The sequence below is a fragment of the Canis aureus genome, chromosome 5 (genome assembly GCF_053574225.1).
Source record: "Canis aureus isolate CA01 chromosome 5, VMU_Caureus_v.1.0, whole genome shotgun sequence".
Classification (NCBI taxonomy): Eukaryota; Metazoa; Chordata; class Mammalia; order Carnivora; family Canidae; genus Canis; species Canis aureus.
Window position 1 is genome coordinate 36,151,660 of NC_135615.1, and position 17,912 is coordinate 36,169,571.

The 17,912-nt window shown below is 44.4% G+C and overlaps 1 long non-coding RNA gene and 1 pseudogene across 2 annotated transcripts in view; both read left to right on the forward strand.

The window, feature by feature from the left end:
• Window positions 1–1,440: 1,440 nt before the first annotated feature.
• The window catches only part of LOC144313963 (uncharacterized), a 62,358-nt gene continuing 45,886 nt past the window's right edge, over window positions 1,441–17,912 (forward strand). The window contains exon 1 of the long non-coding RNA XR_013379612.1: window positions 1,441–2,104. This is a non-coding gene — a long non-coding RNA (uncharacterized LOC144313963). The remainder of the gene's footprint in view (window positions 2,105–17,912) is intronic.
• On the forward strand, window positions 4,321–13,821 carry LOC144313960 (endothelial differentiation-related factor 1 pseudogene; annotated as a pseudogene). Its single transcript, XR_013379610.1, has 2 exons — window positions 4,321–9,443; window positions 9,511–13,821. The product of XR_013379610.1 is annotated as an endothelial differentiation-related factor 1 pseudogene (transcript).

Genomic DNA, 17,912 nt, shown 5'->3' on the forward strand with positions numbered 1-17,912 from the left:
CAGACAAGTAAAAAAGTATCACTTAAAACTATTCATGAACTAATAATGAGTACAGGTGATACTTTGATAGGAGACACACTACTCATCAAACTCCTAATCTTCAGAGATTATGTGTCAATCAGCTGGGCAATGCCAAAAGGTGCTCACTAGAAACTGATCATAAAATAACTTTTTTACCTGTTAAATAAAAAAATTCAACCAAAGAATTTTAAAGGTCTAATTGGCTTTATTAAATGACTAAATCAGACAGCATCCCATCTGCCTGGTAGAGGGTGGTTGTACAAAATGGAATTTTTTTTCTTTTTAAAGGATTCTTTTTTTTTAAGATTTTATTTATTTGTTCATGAGAGACACACAGAGAGAGAGAGAGAGAGAGAGAGAGAGAGAGAGGCAGAGACATAGGCAGAGAGAGAAGCAGGCTCCATGAAGGGAGCCCCATGGTAGGACTTGGTCCCGGGACTCCAGGATCACGCCCTGGGCCAAAGGCAGACACTCAACCACTGAGCCACTCAGGCATCCCCCTTTTTAAGGATTCTATGTATTAGAGAGAGAGAGAGAGAGAGATTGAGAGAGAGCAAAAGCAGGGGAGGGGAGAGGCAGTGCAGGGGGTTAAGCAGGCTCCCTACTGAGCAAGGGAGTCCCAAGAGGGGCTTGATCCCAGGACCCTGAGTTCATGAACTGAGCTGAAAGTAAGTGCTTAACCAACTGAGCCATCCAGGGAGCCCTGGAAGGTTTTGTTTTGTTTTGTTTTGTTTTGTTTTGTTTTGTCAGAAAGGAGGTTGGAGCAAGAAAGTTGTCAGCAGAAGAAAAGAAGCTCTAACTTTGTTAGGGCTGAGTAGAAGGCTTCCTATAATGCAGATTACCCCATTTTCCTTTAAGGGATGGACAGCAAGTACCATGTGACAGATTGTCTCATTGGTGCTTATCAGAAAATTCCTGACTGCATTTCTGGCAAAGGTTGAAATTGCAATTGGGTTATAGGTTATTAAGCCTTGGTATGGTGACTCGGCCAAAGTGACATCGAGGTCTATGGTTTTTCTTTTTAATAAGTCTAAAATCCCATAGTTTGAGAGGGAGGGACAATATATGAAACCGCCATAGTAGTGCAGGGAATAACAGAGTAGAACTTAAATGAAACTCAATTAGCAAGAAGCAAAGGGGTGAGATAAACAGTGGCTCTCAAACTGGGACTTCCATGGGATGTTAAATTCTCACTTTGAAGCTGGTGGTCTACACCGGTCACAGAAGTGTCGGCATATGGTTATAGCAGGCAAGGGGAGGACACGTGAGAAAAAACAATTTCTAAAATGAGTAAAAAATTATTTTTGCAAGTAGGACTCGCTGATTTTTCCTCGACTTTGTTCTGGGAGTGTTTCGGTCATTTCTTTTTCTGTGGAAACACAAGGCTTTCAGAACAGGAAGTCGGGGGCCTGGGCCTGAATGAAGGAGGTTGTTACATTCTCTGGCAAAGGCTTCACTACTTGCCGTGAAGAAAAGTTGCCAGAGAGCAATCCAGTTAGTTTCAGCCCCGGTCCTCTCAGGTACAGCTCGGAAACTAAACCCCCGAACGATCTGAATCTAGACGGAGAAGACACCAGGAGAAACGGCCTACAGCGAGCTCGGCCTGAGCGGGCCACGGCGGGGACACAGTCTGCCTTCCAGACGCCTGCAGTGGCGGGGGCCAGGCGGCATCGTCTGGCGTCTCGGAGAACCAATCCGACCTGAGAGAAGTGCGGGTTGGGAGTCTCCGGTACACCCCAGCTCAGGGGCGGGAGCACGGAAGCCAGGCTCCCGCCTCCGGTTCCCACTCAGCCCCCGACCAGAGCGCGCTCCGGGAAGCGCACGGAGGCCCGGAGGCTGGGGGTGGGGCTTAGTGCTGTGACGCCATCGCCCCGCCCCGCCTCGCCCCGCCCCGCCCCGCCCCGCGCGCGTTGCCGGGGTGATCAGGTGACTCGGGGCTCGCGGCGTTCCGGGCAGCCGTGACGTCAGGCGCGCGGCTGTTTCTCTCTTGCTGGGTGGCAGGTGCGGTGCATCTGGTGCGGTCTTATCTGGTCGGACCAGGTCCAGACCCAACCAGTGCCGTACGGATTCGAGAGGAGGGGAGGTGAGTCGCGGCGGACGCAGGCCCGGCCGAGCTGGGATCGGGGAGCGGGTGAGGCGCGGGCGGGGCCCTTCGGAGGTTTGGCGCGCCCCCGGGCTCCCCAAAGAGCTGTAGGCGCTCGTAGAGCTGTAGGCACCGGGACGCGGTGGATAGACTCAGGATGGGGTGTGCGCAGCCTCCGGAGAGGGGCCACCCGGGAGCCCCGCGGCTGTTCCTCCGGTTCTTGGTCGCCGCGCCGCTCTTGGAAGCTCGGGGGGCGGAGATCCCGCGCCGCCCGGCCGGCCTCGGGGCCGTGGTCTGAAGGGGCCCCGCATTTCCGCGGGCCTCGCCGTGCCCGGCTTCGCGTGCTGGGAGCGGGGCTCGCCACACCCCGTCCCGGGGGACTTGTGCGGGAGGCTTCGGCAGCTTTTCGCCTTGGGCTGCGATTTCTGAGGCGCCGCCAGGGCCGGGAGGCCGCTCGGGAGCCCCAGGGGTGAGAGCAGAGGCCGGGGTGTTCGGAGGAGGCGTTGCGGGGCGAAAGGAATCCTGATTTTTTTTTTTTTTTGGAATCCTGATTTTTGAGGGTGGGGGGTGAATTGGGATCTCAGTGGACCTGTTGGTGTGGGTGAAATCTGCGCGGAGTCCTGAGGGGTGGGGTCCCGTGGTCAGCCGCGGTTGGGGGTAGAAGAGTAAAGGGGAAGAGGCCCTCCGCTGAGGGGATCCTGAGCCCTGCGCTGGGGGTAGAGCAAAGGCAGCTGTACGGAGACTGATTGGACCGAGTGCTAGGGCTGTTTTGGGAAAAAGTTTGGAGAATTAGGATTGGACTGGTTAGAAAAAACTCTTGAGTGATCAGCTGAGGGTTTGTGTGCTGTGGGGAGCCATGGAAGCGTCGGCTGGATTGGGGTGGTCGTGGGGAATACTGGGTCCTAACCTGGTCTCCCTAGAGACCACTGAGGGAGCTGTTGGGGCAGCCCGAGAAAGAGGTGACAACACCTAGAACTCTGGTCTGGTGGGATTCTGCGATCCCTGCTTGTGAAATATAACGAATTCGCAGGCAGCCGGGTGTCTGCGCTCCAGCCACGGTTAAAAAATCCTAGTCAGAGAAAGGAAGTACCCAACTGCAGCTCATTTTCTTGTTGCATCTTTTTATTTTTTGAGGGTTTTTTTTTTTTTTTTTTTTTTTTTTTGAGTAATCTCTATACCTAAGGCAGGGCTCGAATTTAAAATCCCCAGATCAAGAGTCGCACCTCTACTGACTGAGCTAGCCTTGTGTTCCTCTTATTGCGTCTCTTGGCGGATTGCAATGCCTACGTATTAGCTTGCCCCCCTCATTAAGTAAAGAGGTTGTATTGTCCACAGCCCTTGGCCTTTAGAGGTTTCAGTGTCTCATAAATACTTGTTATCCCCAAAGTGAAACTCAAATGCTAAGTGATTGGTAGAGTTACTGGAGGGAAGTTATTTTATAAAGGATAATTAATGTCCAAAACATGAATTTGGAACATTGGGGAAACTGAAGAGTCTCATGCTTTTTGTTAATCACAAAACTAAGAGGTTCCCTTTCATACATTCCCCCCTGCCCTAGTGGGCTTCTCAGCCTAAGGCATTTTAAATGTTAATTGGCCATTTTGTCTTGATTTCTTGAGCAACATTTTTTTTTTTTTTTTAATAGAGAATTCCCTCCTGGGGGTGGGCAGAGAAAGAGAATCTCAGGCAGGCTCCATGTTCAGCCCAGAGCTCCATGCCAGGCCACGACCCTGAAATCATGACCTGAGGAAATCAGCAGTCAGATGTTTAACCGATTGAGCCACTCAGGTGCCCCCAGGAAACAGTACATTTTGATTATTAAAGATTAGTGATATGCTGTTTTTTTTTTTTTTTCCCCAGCTCTGAAATTTGCTGATTCTGTGACCCAAACAAACAAACAAACAAACAAAAACAAAAGGCACTGCTCCTCCATTTTATACTGAACCTTTGTGATTTATGTTTTCTGGGAGGACGTGAAATGGTTGAACCTTGCCACCAGTTTGTTTTTGTATATGTTTGTGGCAGAAAATAGAACTGGACCTCCAGGGATCCTGTGCAGTAAAAAGTAATTTAGGGAACTGCAGAGAACTTGGGAAGGTGGCTGCAGCTGGTTTGTGCATAGTGCAAACCAGCACAGCACTCGAGGGAGGGCAAATCTAGAGGCTAGAGGCGGGGAGGGGGGTGGGGGTGGGTGGATGAACTTCCCTTCAGATCAGTGACGCCATTCTCTGTAAAATAAATGTTAAGTAAGATAGGTTGGTCACTTGAGGTACGGGTGTTTACCACACACTACTCAGTGAAGAGTTTTTCCTCATAACTCTTCCTGATAATCCCCTGGTAGGGCTTGTTTGCATAGTGATTTTTAAGGGTCTTTGTAGGAGTCCTGTACTGTTAAAACATCTCTGGAAGTTATTTTGGTCACATAAAAAAAAAAAAAATTGTTAACCATTTTCTAACTCTCCTGGGCAGTATCTGAACCAGCCAACTAATCATGCTTCCTTTGGAAAAAAACCAGCCCTTCCCCCACTCCAACCCTCTCAAACACTATAACTCTGCTGTTAGGACAGTTAAGTAGGCCAAGAGTTTTGGGAGATTTTTCCACTTTCATTTACCCATGCCACCCCCACAAGTTTTCCCATTGGTAGAGAATCTGACTTCATCGTCAGGAAAAACATCTTCCTGTGTTTCCCTAAACAAAAGCTATGATACACACCAGGACTGGCAGTTCTCTTGTTAAGATTGCTCTCCCTTAAGGGGCTGTGAGCCAAAGTGAGAGGCAGGGCTGGGGTATAGGCCAGAGACTGATCCAGGGAGGAATCTCGGCCTTAGCCTTTGTCACCCAAGGCCCTGGGCAGGGCTGTCCTTTTTTGGGACAGAAATATTCCTTGACCTTGAAACAGGACAATGGTCAGTACTCCCTTCCCAGAGGTATCAAGGAGAATTAATGAGCGGCTTATATGAAATTTGAACTTCTCCAAAGCTGAATATTTTGATTTTTGGATAAATGATGCATTTTGAGATATAGTAAAAGAAGAGATGGATATTCTAAATTTTTGTGAAAGCCTCATTCACACTCTGAGGTGTTTTGTTGTTTTTTTTCTGGGGTATTTGGGCTTGGTTATCAATAAGCCTATAATCAAGATCTAGAGGCCTGAGGGTACGTGTTTGTGTTTCATAAGGAAATCAGGTGATTCCTTACTTCTGGTTCTCTGAGAGTGCCTAGAGTAAACCAGTAACAGCCACAGCCAGGCGTGGCGCTTTCTACCCAATATCCTCTTAACTCCAAAGCAGTTAGTTATTTTGTTCATCAGAGGTAAAAAGTAAAAGTGGGTAAGAATGTTCCCTAAATTAAACGAGGAATGAAATAATCATTTTTTTGGGTAAGATTTTATTTACTTATTCATGAGAGACACAGAAGCAGAGACTAGGCAGAGAGAGAAGCAGGCTCCCGGTGGGGACCCTGATTCGGGACTCGGTCCCAGGACCCCAGGATCACGACCTGAGCCAAAGGCAGATGCTCAACCACTGAGCCACCCAGGTGCCCTAAAATAGTCATCTTTTAAAATTCCCATATCCTATGTCACTCCGCCAGTCCTGCTACTCAGTTGTATATTCACATGCTTGCTGATGTGCCCGTGAACTCTACGGAACTACAACATCCATCTCTTTGACTTCTGTCATTTGTTGGCTGGGCCTGGTTTTCACACGAGGGAAATTCTGATGGGAGAGGCTGCTTGTTTCTCTCTGGCAGGGCTGAGTTACATGCCTCCAAGCTCCCAGCGCCTGGCCGAGTCTGCTAATTGGCTTGGCTGTAAAGTGGGAGTCAGCAATTAAACAGCAGTATAGGAGCGAGGGGATTGGGCAGGAGTTGACCCTCCAGCCAAAAAGGTTCACGCCACTTTGTACACTGTTTGCAAAGGACTCTTCAAAAGGAAATGAACTTGGAATGATTTCTTGTGTAGTTTTAGGAGACATAGGTGAAATATTAGCATTGATTTAGGCCCCAGAACCAGAGTTAGGAAACTGGATGGGCCCTCATTTTTGGAGCAAGGGAGACAAATGGTTTGAATTCAGTCTCTGTGGACAGCAAGCCTGTGGTATGACTTTGCCAAAAACAAGAGATGATTTGTATTTTTGTGAACCCTTTCAATTAAATGGTTTAAGGGAGTGTTGGCAGTCATGGTGGGAGGAGAGTTTGATCTACCTGAACTTAATCGTTGGGTGGTAATGCTGTATTCATTAGGTAGGGGTGCCTATCATTAGTTCTCCAATTTATGCTAAGAAGCCTTAGTTCCCAGAGAGTTGGCCAGAAAATACATCATTGCTGAAAACTATCAGACCACATTGTCATGGTTCAAAGAAAGATAGAGATGGAGAACAATTAACTGCAAAGTTATTTGGGAAGATGGCAACCTGGGAAGAGGTGCTAGACTTCTGCCATATTATTATTTTTTAAGTAGGCTCCATGCCCAGCATGGAGATTAACGCAGGGCTTGAACTCACAATGCTAAGACCTGAGCTGAAATCAAGAGTCTGACACTTAACTGACTGAGCCACCCAGCGGCCCCTGCCACATTAAAATTTTAATGCTGTCTGCAGTACTTTACCAGTCAACTTTCAGTATCAGGACATTGGGCAGGATCATTTGGAGAGAGATGTCAACTCAAAACCTCAAGATCAAGAGTTGCATGCTCCACTGACTGAGCCAGCCAGTGGCTCTATTCATATCTTGACTATTGTAAATAATATTGTAATATCATATAATATTGCATAGATATAAGCATAGGATGCATATATCTTTTTGAATTAGATTTTTTGTTTTTTTTTTTTGGGGGGGGGTAAATACCCAGTGGTAAAATTACTGGATCATAGGGTACTTCTATTTTTAATTTTTTTAGGCACCTCCATACTGTTTTCCAGAGTGGTTTTACCAGTTCACATTCCCACTAATGACGCACGAGAGCTCCTTCCCACATCCTCACCAACAGTTGTTATTTCTTGTGTTTTTGACTCTAGCCATTCTGATGGGGGTTATAAGGTGCTATCTCATTGTAGTTTTGATTTTCATTTCCCTGATAGTGACATTGAGCATCTTTTTTTTTAAGATTTTTTTATTCATGAAAGACAGGGAGAGGCAGAGACATAGGCAGAGGGAGAAGCAGACTCCTCACAGGAAGGCTGGTGTGGGACTCGATCCCCAGACATGGATGGGATCACACCCTGAGCCAAAGGCAGGTGCTCAACAGCTGAGCCACCCAGGTGTCCCTGAGCATCTTTTCATGTGTCCGTGGTCATCTGTATGTCTTTTTTTGAAAATGTCTCTTTAGGTCCTCTGCTCACTTATTAAAAATTTAAAAAAAAATATTTTCTTTATTTATTAGAGCACAAGCAGGGGAGAGGGAGAAGCAGGCTTCTCCTGCTCAGGTAGCCTCATGTGGGGCTCGATCCCAGGATCATGAGATCATGACCTGAGCCAAAGGCAGACATTTAACTGACTGAGCCAGGCACCTCTCTTCTGCTCATGTTTTGGATTTGTTTTTCTGATGTTGAACTGTATAAGATCTCATGTGTGTGTATATATGTATATGTATGCACATATATGCATATATATGTATTTTTTTAGATCTTTATGTGTTTTGAACATTAACCCCTTACCAGATCAATCATTTGCAAATATCTTTTCCTATTCAGTAGGTTTTATTGATGGTTTCCTCCACCATGCAAAAAGCTTTTTATTTTGGTGTAGTTCCAATAGTTTAATTTTGCTTTTGTTTGCCTTACCTGAGGAGATGTATCTAGAAAAATGTTCTATGACAAGTGTCAAAGAAATTACTGTCTGTGTTTTGTTTCAGGAATTTTATGGTTTCAGGTCTCATATTTAAATCTTTGATCCATTTTGAGTATGTTTATGGATGCTAAGAGAGTGGTCCAGTTTCATTCTTTTGTATGGAGCTGTCTGGTTTTCCCAGCACCAATAGTCTTTCCCCCATTGTATTTTCTTGCCTCCTTTGTCATAGATTAATTGACCATATAAGCGTGGGTTTATTTCTGGGTGGATGCATTTAAAAAAAAAAAAAAAACTCATCAATACCCTACACTACTTTGAGCCCCTTGTCATCCTCATATATAGTAGCTCTTTGTGGATGTTACTGGCAGAAATCTGGGGTTACTTAGCATTTGTTTTTTCAAACCTTTGTTGGCCTTACTGCCTTTTGCTCTCAAAGTCCTAAGAAGATGAAGAAAGGAGGGGAGATGTCGCTGCTTTGGGGTGGTATGGTCTCTTAAGGTAGCCCACATAGGCACATGATAGGCGGCAGTGGCTTCTGCTGCTGCGAAGTGAGATTCTCTCTTGCCCATTAAGAGGCACCCCACAGTGCTGACTGGGCTGCTGCTTTTCTCTGGGGGTCAAGAGAGTGCACTAATGGCCCTGGCTGGCCCTGTAGCCAGCAGGAGCCGGGAGTGCCTCGTTAGATTGCCAGCACATTAAGCTGTAGGGGCATCTGTCTGAGCCATCAGGATTTCAGGTTTCCCACAAAACCTAATCTAATGCATGGGAGGGGGCAGGGGAGCCTCTTTGAGGGGCTGTTCTGGTGGGGGACCTGGCCTGGGAAGTGGCCTCATCAGGCTTGTTGGGAAGGAGGGACCTGTCCTTTTCTAGTGCGTCCTCTCAACTTGGCAGGGGGCAGAGTTGGGTCCTTCTCCTCCTCTCTCTGCTCTAACCTATCCTTTCATGTTCCCAACTCACTTTCGGTGTTAATAGCCTTCTTCCCTTTTTCTGTCCCTTCTGTTCACTGCTGTCTTCTCTTCCCACGCTCCCTCTTGCTGGGCCTCATTTTCTCTCCATTGTCACTTTGAGGGCTGGCTCTTTGAAGTTCCAGAGTTACAATGCTGTCCTGTATGTCCCAGCGACTAGATGTAATTCAGAGGTCCCCAACCTTTTTTACTGAGGAGGAGCCAACCTTCACTTCCCCACTGGCTTTCAGATAACATCATAGCTGGGTTACTGACCAGAGTCCCTGAGCTGAGTGGTTGGATGAGGCTGGAGGTACCTTTCCCCCAACTAGGGATCCCGGTGGTATGGGGAGAGGATTGTGGTCGGGATTTGCTGGTGTTGTTGGGAGCTGTCAGACAAGCTCAAGTCTACCTTGGGAAGTCCTTGCCAGGCAGACCTGCAGTTTCTGCAGAGGACCATACATAACTAATAAAGGGGCTCTTGGTGAGGTGGTCCTGGAACCCCCGAGACTGTTTGCAACTGTGGACACTGGTCTGCAGCAGGGGTTTTCCAGGTGGTGACTAGAACAACATGTTTTCTCAATGGTAGTTAGATGATTGTTGTAGTGTAGTGTGATGATTGTGTAGTGATGATTGATGTAGTGTAGTGTAGTTGTTGTTCCATGTAGTGGAAGCATGGCTTTCCACTTAGTGGGTTATGAAATGGATTATTTTCTCCTAAAAGTCATGTGGCAGACTTTACCCAAAGATGATCAGCAGGAGTCTTAACTTCCATTATTAAATGTATGTGGAAAGTATGTATATAACAAGAAAGTAAGTACAGTTGAATGGATAGTTATATTCATTAATATAACTGTAATGTATTTAGATTTAGAAATAGAACTTTATTTTAAAACCCAAATGGGGTAATAGAATGTGTTGCATTGCAATTTGCTTTTTTCAATGTGTTAATGCCTTTACATATCTGCACATGTAATCCTATCTCATTCTTAAGGGCCAAATAGTAATGCCACCATTTGGAAGTTCCATGGTTTGTTTAACCATTCCCACATTGGTAGCCCTTTAGGATTTTATACATTGTATGTGTGCGTATTTGTGATGTGTTATATAGCAGTTATAAACAAATGCTGTAATATCTGTGGAGAGGGGGCCTCGGAACCGCGGGTCAGACCGCAAGACCTGCCTGCCCACCATGGCCGAGAGTGATTGGGATACGGTGACAGTGCTGAGCAAGACGGGCCCCATGGCCGCCCAGGCCAAGTCTGAGCAGGCCATCTTAGCAGCTCAGAGACAAGGAGAAGATGTGGAGACTTCCAGGAAATGGACCGCTAGCCAGAACAAACAGCATTCAGTCATCAAGAACACAGCCAAGCTAAGCTGGACGGGGAGACTGAGGAGTTGCACCATGACCGTGTGACCCTGGAGGTGGGCAAGGTGATCCAGCAGGGCCGGCAGAGTAAGGGGCTGACCCAGAAGGACTTGGCGATGAAAATCAACAAAAAGCCACAGATCATCATGGACTACGAGAGTGGAAGGGACATTCCTAATAACTAGGTTCTGGGCAAAATTGAGAGAGCCATTGCCTCAAGCTGCAGGGGAAGGCTATCCGAAAGCCGATTGAGAAGGGGCCAAGGGTGAAATGAACACAAAGCCTTGAAATCAGTGCGTTCCAGCTGATGTCGCCTGGCTGGTTGCCCTTGACCACCAGCATCGGCATGGGTCTCTTGATGTGGCTGCGTTGAATGTGGGGCGCCAGCCCTGCCCAGGAACCCCCTTACTTGCTGTCAAACAAACAAAACCTTGCAAAGTATTGCTTCTCCTGATTTTTTTTTTTCCCTCCCCACCTTTGGTGTCTGCCCAGTCAGAGTGACTCCCTGGGGACCTCTGAGTGGGACCACCTCAGGCTGGTGGGGCTGCGGGGTGGGGCAACCTGATCAGGAGAGAAAACCCAACTCTGGTCCGGCTTTTAGAGAAGCCAGTAAACGTTTGTTGCCCTTCAAAATAAAATAAAATCTGTGGAGAGGGTATAAAATTGTATGTGTAATTTTTTTTTTTTTTTTTTTGCATACCAGAACTAGTGTTTATCTGTTAGATGAAATCCTGAAGGTGGAACTGTTGGTTCAAAGACTAGGATGTTTTTATTTATTTAAGGTTTCACTTAAAAACATACTTTTATTGAAGAGTATATGAGAAAACAGGATGGTCCCTAAGTAAAAAGGATGTTTCAGGGCACCTAGGTGGCTCAGTCGGTTAAGCATCTGCTTTCAGCTCAGGTCATGATCTCAGGGTCCTGGGATTGGCCCCAAGTTGGGCTCCCTGCTCAGCACAGGGAGTCTGCTTCTCCTTCTGCCCCTCCCTCTGCTCATGCTCTATCTCTCTCAAATAAGTAAAATCTTAAAAAAAAAGATGTTTCCTCCAAACATTAGGGTGGGATACCAATGCCTGGGCAGCTTGGGTAGGCTATTTTAGTTTTGATAGCTCTTTGATATAGCAGTTATTTTTTTAAGGACCATTTAATAAATGTTGTAGATGTTAGATTTTATAGAGCAACAGTCTTGGATCCAGCCAGAGGTTCTTTATAGAAAGCTTTATACAAAACAGCTTTAGCAGATATGTTCCCCTCTCTTGAAGGGAGCTTCTCTGTATTCCCTCAAAGTGTCCAAGTCCGAAAGGACGCTAAAATCTGCACACCAAGTTTAATGTTGGAGAGAGGCAAGATTAATTGGCTATTGTCTTTTCTTCTTCTTTTTAAAGAATTTATCTGGGACAGAGAAAGAGTGGGGAGGAGCAGAGGGAGAGAGAAAGAATCTCAGGTCAGCTCCATGCCGAGCATGGGGCCCCGCTTGGGACTCAGTCTCATGACCCTGAAGTCATGACCTGAGTTGAAATGCCGTGGGACGCTTAACTGACTGAGCCACCCTGGTGCTCTGACCATAGTCATAATTTCAAATAATATTGAATTACTGTGAATAATTTGGGGATGATTCAGACTTTACTACTCCTAATCTGATGGTATCAGGACAAGTTGAATGTGCTCACATCTTTGTGTTGGCTTTATGTTGGGGATGTGGGGGGGGGTGGCTTAAAGCAACCCTGAATGCCTGAATGGCATTAGCAAAGCATATTAATAAATAGTTTGTAGGATTTTAGGCTCCTTTGTAGTTTTTATGTCAGAATGAAGCTCTGTTACTTTAGGACAGGGCCTCCAGAGGTAGATGAGCCACTATTATTTTTTTTTCCCCTTTTTGGGCTTTTTGACACCCTTATTCAGTAAAAGGTACCATTTCTGAGCTCTCTGTCATTATGTCCTCCACATTATGTCCATATTCTGGCCACAGGTCAGAATGTTGGTACAAAAGACATGCTCTTTTTTTTCCTTTATTAAAGACATGCTCTTATATGCCCTTACTTATTATGTGCGGACAGCTCAGCACCTGGTAGAACTCTGTGACAAACAGAATGCCCTGAACGAGGTAGGGGATGGCTAATAATATTTGGAAGATTGACACCAGAATCAGCATTTCAACAATGGTTATATCCTTCCGACCTGCCCCCCACCCCCGCCCCAAAGAAAAGCAACTTAGGACATGGTAACACAGCAAAACATGTTAGAAATGGTGAGCAAGTTATAAAATCCAAGATCTTGCCCATGTTGTAACAATCGTCGACTCTCAGGGGTCTCCTGGTGTTGCTCTGTTGTTGGGAGCATCACTACTGTATTTACCAGGTAAAGTTCCTGTTGTTGCTGCTCCCCAGAGCTCCTGTGTCAGGTTGTCCATGTCAGGAGTAGCTTCTTCCTAGGTGTAGGACCATGGTTCTGGAATGCCCATTCTGTGGTTTGGGCTTCAGAGTGGAGGACGCTGCTTGTCCCCTCTGCTCGTTGCACATACAGTATCCTGTACTAGCAGGGCCGTCCAGGCACGTTCCTTGTATCCATTCCGGTAAGATTGCAGAGCTTATTAAGGTAACCACCCAAAGTGAATTCTTTATAGTCTGAATAGCCAAACTATCCTCACTATACCCTAGAAATCTGGATAACTTGCAGCATTTTCCATCGGATGTAATAGACAAATGGAAATGACCATTTTATTTTTATTAGCACTACTGAAGGGTAAGAGCAAGTCAGTGAGGATTTGTTCTCTCATGTCCCCGGATCAGGGATGTCTTGGCCTTAATACTGTTGAATGTTGTCTGTTGTTGAATCAACAAATGATTAGGTTTGCCAGTAGTATCTGACAAGCAAACAAAAGTAAAGTTACATGAATCCTTTTACAAGAGGTAATAAGTATAGAGCTGGAAGCTGCAGTCATCCTGAAAGTCTATTCTTAACAAGGCCGTTGGTGAGCTGACCCTTTGGCCTGGTCCCATCCTGTCTGCTTGGGCCATAATGAACCCGTTCAACTTCTCCAACATGCTCAGGGGTTTTTCACAGGTTTTTGTCTCTGACCAGAGGATGAAGGTTGAGTAGTTGGATTTCTGTTTATGCTTAACTCTTAGTGTAAAAATCACTTCCTCCCAGAAGCTCTCTCTGACTTCATCACCTGTTGTCTCTACTTGGAACTCCCTGTACTGAGTGCTTTTGTCTCTTGGCTTGGTTTCATCAAGGCTGATGTTAGTGTCCGCCTCTCTCACCCCAGTGGAAGCTGTCTCTTGCTTACCTTTATCTCCATAGTGCCTAGAACCACTGGTGGTGGGTTATTGTGGGTGCTTTTTGAAGTATTTATGGAATGAACAAATGACCATGTGATTGGAATAAACCAACATGCCAATGTTAAAATTTAATGAAAACTGTAAACCGAAGAGGATAGAGCAGCACAAAACCAGTAATTCTAGAGCTTTTTTTAGCTCAACAAACCATACCCAAAATTATGGGTCTGAGAATCCAGAAAAATTGAGGGACCTAGAATATAAATCTGTTTACAAAGATCGTGTTAAAAGGCCAGCTATAATCAGAGTTTTAAAAAAAAAAAAAAAAAAACCACACACAGAGGTCGTTAGAGTAAGATCTGCTCTCATGCTTTTAAACTTTATAGACAATCTTATAAATTCTGAAGGAGTATATAGAAGAACAAAAGCATAAGCATGATTTCTGGCTTTGACGATAACAGTTTCGAAGAGGGAGGAAATCTCCATGCAACCAAGACAATTTTTTTTTTTAATTTTATTTTTTGCCTCATGTCTGGTACTCAGTCAAGTGACCTCTTAGTTTGAAGCAGAAAGGAAACATTTAAAGGACTTAGTAGCTGAAGCATCTTGTGAAAAAAGAACCGTAATTACAGAAATTTTTGTAAAAATCAGGGAAGAACAGATATAAAATGTTACTAGCAAGGGTTAGATGAGTAGTAGGAAGGAATTTCAGGGAGCTGCAAGTGGGTAGGTAGGAGGTCTGCAGAGGCATGCTAACGAATAAGAAAAAAGTGAGTAGCATTAAAATATCCGAAAGCACTAAGAGAACTTTTTTTTTTTTTTTTAACTGTATAGGTTCCCTTCTTGAAACTGTTGGAAATACAGAAGAATATAAGTAAATAACAATTGCCTATAATGGCAGCACCCAGGGAAAACCACTATAAATGTTTTTTTTCCTCCTAGCCAAATTTTGTCTGTTTGCTGTTACTGTACAACTTAAAGTGTGAAAATCTTAATGTACAACTCAATGAGTTTGTAGTATTCATGTAAACATGACTCAGCTCAAGATGTAGAACATTTCCATCATTCCAGAAGGCTCCCTTTGTGCCTCTTCCAGTCAATATCCGTAGATTCCTTTTGGCTGTTCTCAAACCTCATATAAATGGAATCGTACAGCGTGAAGTCTGTTGAATCTGGCTCCTTTTATTCATCATCGTCTGTGAGATTCATCTCCGCTGTTGCATATAGTAATTGTAATTGTTCTTTCTTTTATTTATTGCTGGATAGTTTTCTGTTATATATACCATAAGCTATCTCTTCTGTTGATGAACATTTGAACAGTTTCCACTTTAGGGCTATTATAAATTAAACAGCTTTGAATGTTCTTATGCACTCATTTCACGTCAGTATACATTTGAGAGCAGAGTTGCTGAGTCATAAGGTAAATAGTGCCAAAGTCATGAATATATTATATATATACTGTGAAAGTTTGATTGTTGTGTATAGGCCCATGATGTAGTGTGAATTATTTTTTTGTTCATAAAGTTGAGGATCAAGATTCATTTTTTTTTTCTCCCTCTGCAAGAATATCCAGCACTATTTTTTGGAAAGACTGATTTTTCTGAATTGTAGTGGTGCCTTTATGTACAATTAGGTGACTACTGTATGGGTCTGTTGTAGGCCTCTTAATTCTCTACATTAATCTAAATTATGAGTATTTAGTTTAAAGAAAATGTGATTGGGGCTCCTGGGAGACTTAGGCCATGATCTCAGGGCCCTGAGATTGAGCCCCCCATGGGGCTCCACAGTCTGCATGGGATTCTCTTTCTCTCTCTCCCTTCACCCCTCCCCACCTCTGCATATGCTCACACGACACTCTATGTCTCAAATAAAATATTTTTTAAAAAGATTCTATTTCAGAGAGAGCACAAGTATGAGCAGGGGAGTGGGGCAGAGGGAGAAGCAGACTCCCTGCAGATTAGGGAGCTGGATGTGGGGTTCAATCCCAGGACCCAGCGATCATGACCCGAACCAAAGGCAGCTGCCTAACCGACTGAGCCACTCAGACACCCCTAGATAAAATCTTTAAAGAAGAAGAAAATGGGATCATGCTGAATATATAGCTTAAATTTTTTTTTAAAAGTAGGCTCAATGCCCAGTGTGGAGTCTACTGTAGGGCTTCAACTCATGACTGTGGGATTGAGACCTGAACTGAGATCAAGAGTTGGACACTTAACTAATGAGCCATTCACCTCTTAATTTTTTTTTTATGTTTAGTACTACATTATGCTTCAAAAACCATTAAAAATGCAAAAGAACTACTAGATAGCTGCAGCATAACTTTTCTTTTGGACATTTAAATTTTCCTATTCTGTTCTCTTTTATGTTGCAGACTTTACCCAAATGTTTGATAATCTCTGTCCATTTCGTTTATGTATTAGGCAATAAAAAGTCAATTAGAAGTTCTGTGTGTATGAGCTTTGCTGTGGGGTGGGTGACTGGGTGAAGTCATTTCTTGGAGTCTCCTCAAATACTGATATCAATAACATTTCTTCCATTGGGGCTGTTTAGTTTTTCCAGAGGAAAATTTGTCACTGTTCTCCGTTCAGGGTCAGTGCCAGGCTACCAGATATCTTGTAATTATTATTATTATTATTTTTGGAGCCTGTCTTGATTGGGATAGTTGGATAGCATTGTTCAGTGGAGTCTATTAATGGATCTTGGCTGCTGTCTCATTTGGAGCTCAGATTTGTCTTAAATAGTACAATTTCCAATTGACAGTTGACCTTTGGTGTAACACACTCTGGTATAGTAGGGCTTGCATTTCACCTCACCATATTTATAAGGGAAAATGTTCATGTTACAGAGTTCAGTGTCATACCTTGAATTTATTTTATTTTTTTTTAAGATTTTATTTATTTGCGAGAGAAAGAGCACACAAGCAGGGGGAGTGGCAGAGGGCAAGGGAGAAGCAGATTCCCCACAGAGTGGAGAGCCCGGCTCAGGGTTCTTTCCATCCCAGGACCCAGGGATCATGACCTGGCTGAAGGCATCCACTTAACCAACTGAGCCACCCAGATGCCCCTCATACCTTGATTTTCAAGCTCATTATAGAGGCGCCTGAGTAGCTCAGTCAGTGGAGTGTCTTGACTCCAGCTCAGGTCATTATCTCAGAGTCCTCCCCCTGAGGACCTTCCACAACCTTCTTGGTAGAAGAGAGGAGATGCCGGAGTGGTCTGGGTTTACATGCAGATTCATGTAATTATTGCAGTGTTAGTCACCATGAGCCTTTCCATTAGGAAAGGTCATTCCCTGGTCAGAATGTGATGCCATGTTGGCAGAGAGCAGAGAAGGCAAAGAACTCCTTTTTTTCTGAATACCAGTTAGACCCTGGAAAAATAAGGCTCTAAAATGAGGGACCAAATCCAGATGTGGTCCAAATAGAGACCCACAAGCCATATTATAAAGTTTCAATTTATAATAACCTCCTTCAAGTGATGCTCTCACTCATGTTCTTCTACTGGGTTTAAACCCTTATTCCTGCTCAGCTGTTTACCACGTTTTCTAAGAATCACCATCCTTCTGTTTGCCTTTGTAACCAGTTGCTCAAGAGCTAGGTTTGAGCCATATTTATGGCTGTACCCCATTACCTTAGCACAGCACCAGGCTCAGCACTGTATATTTACTTGCTTGAATGTCACTCAGAAAGGTTCATTAGCTTACTGTACTGTTGGTTCCTAGAACTGGAAATTCCGTAGAGGTAGTTTAGGTTAAGCTAGGTTTCTGCCTGATTTATGAACTTTAAAAAATCATCTGGAATCGCTTTTCTCTTTTTCTTCTCTCCTTTTCTGAAGTGCCCCCTTTATGTTAGGGCTGGCTTCCTCAGGGCTGCAGATTGGATGTTGGCTGTCAGCAATTCTGTAGGCCGTGTCCTTGCTAGATTTGGTGTGTACTCAAGTTAAGGGGAGAGGAAGGTGGGAGTGTGTTAGGAGAACTCAGCTTTTAATATCGAATCACTTCAGAACTAGTCCTAGTGGCCAAGGGAATGCCATTTGTGATTGACTTAGTCCTGGATTCCTTGCACTAATCTTTTTTTTTTTTTTAATTTCTTTTTATTGGAGTTCAGTTTGCCAACATATAGCATAACACCCAGTCCTTGCACTAATCTTGATGAAAAGAGGGAAAGAGTGACCTGGGTTGGCTTAGGTTACCCAGAGCTTATCCTGGAGCTGTTATGGAAGCAAGAATGGATGGATACCTGACTAGGAATCTGACTACCACTATGAAGGGGGATGTGGTGGTTGTGTGGGCAACCCGCAAAGTCCACTATTATTTTAATCTGGATTTTCTGGGGGTACCTTACTTTATGGTTATTTTTTATATACATATGGAGTCACTTCAAAATTTGATTTTGTGTTATAAAGAAGAATTAATAGTGAAATTATTATAT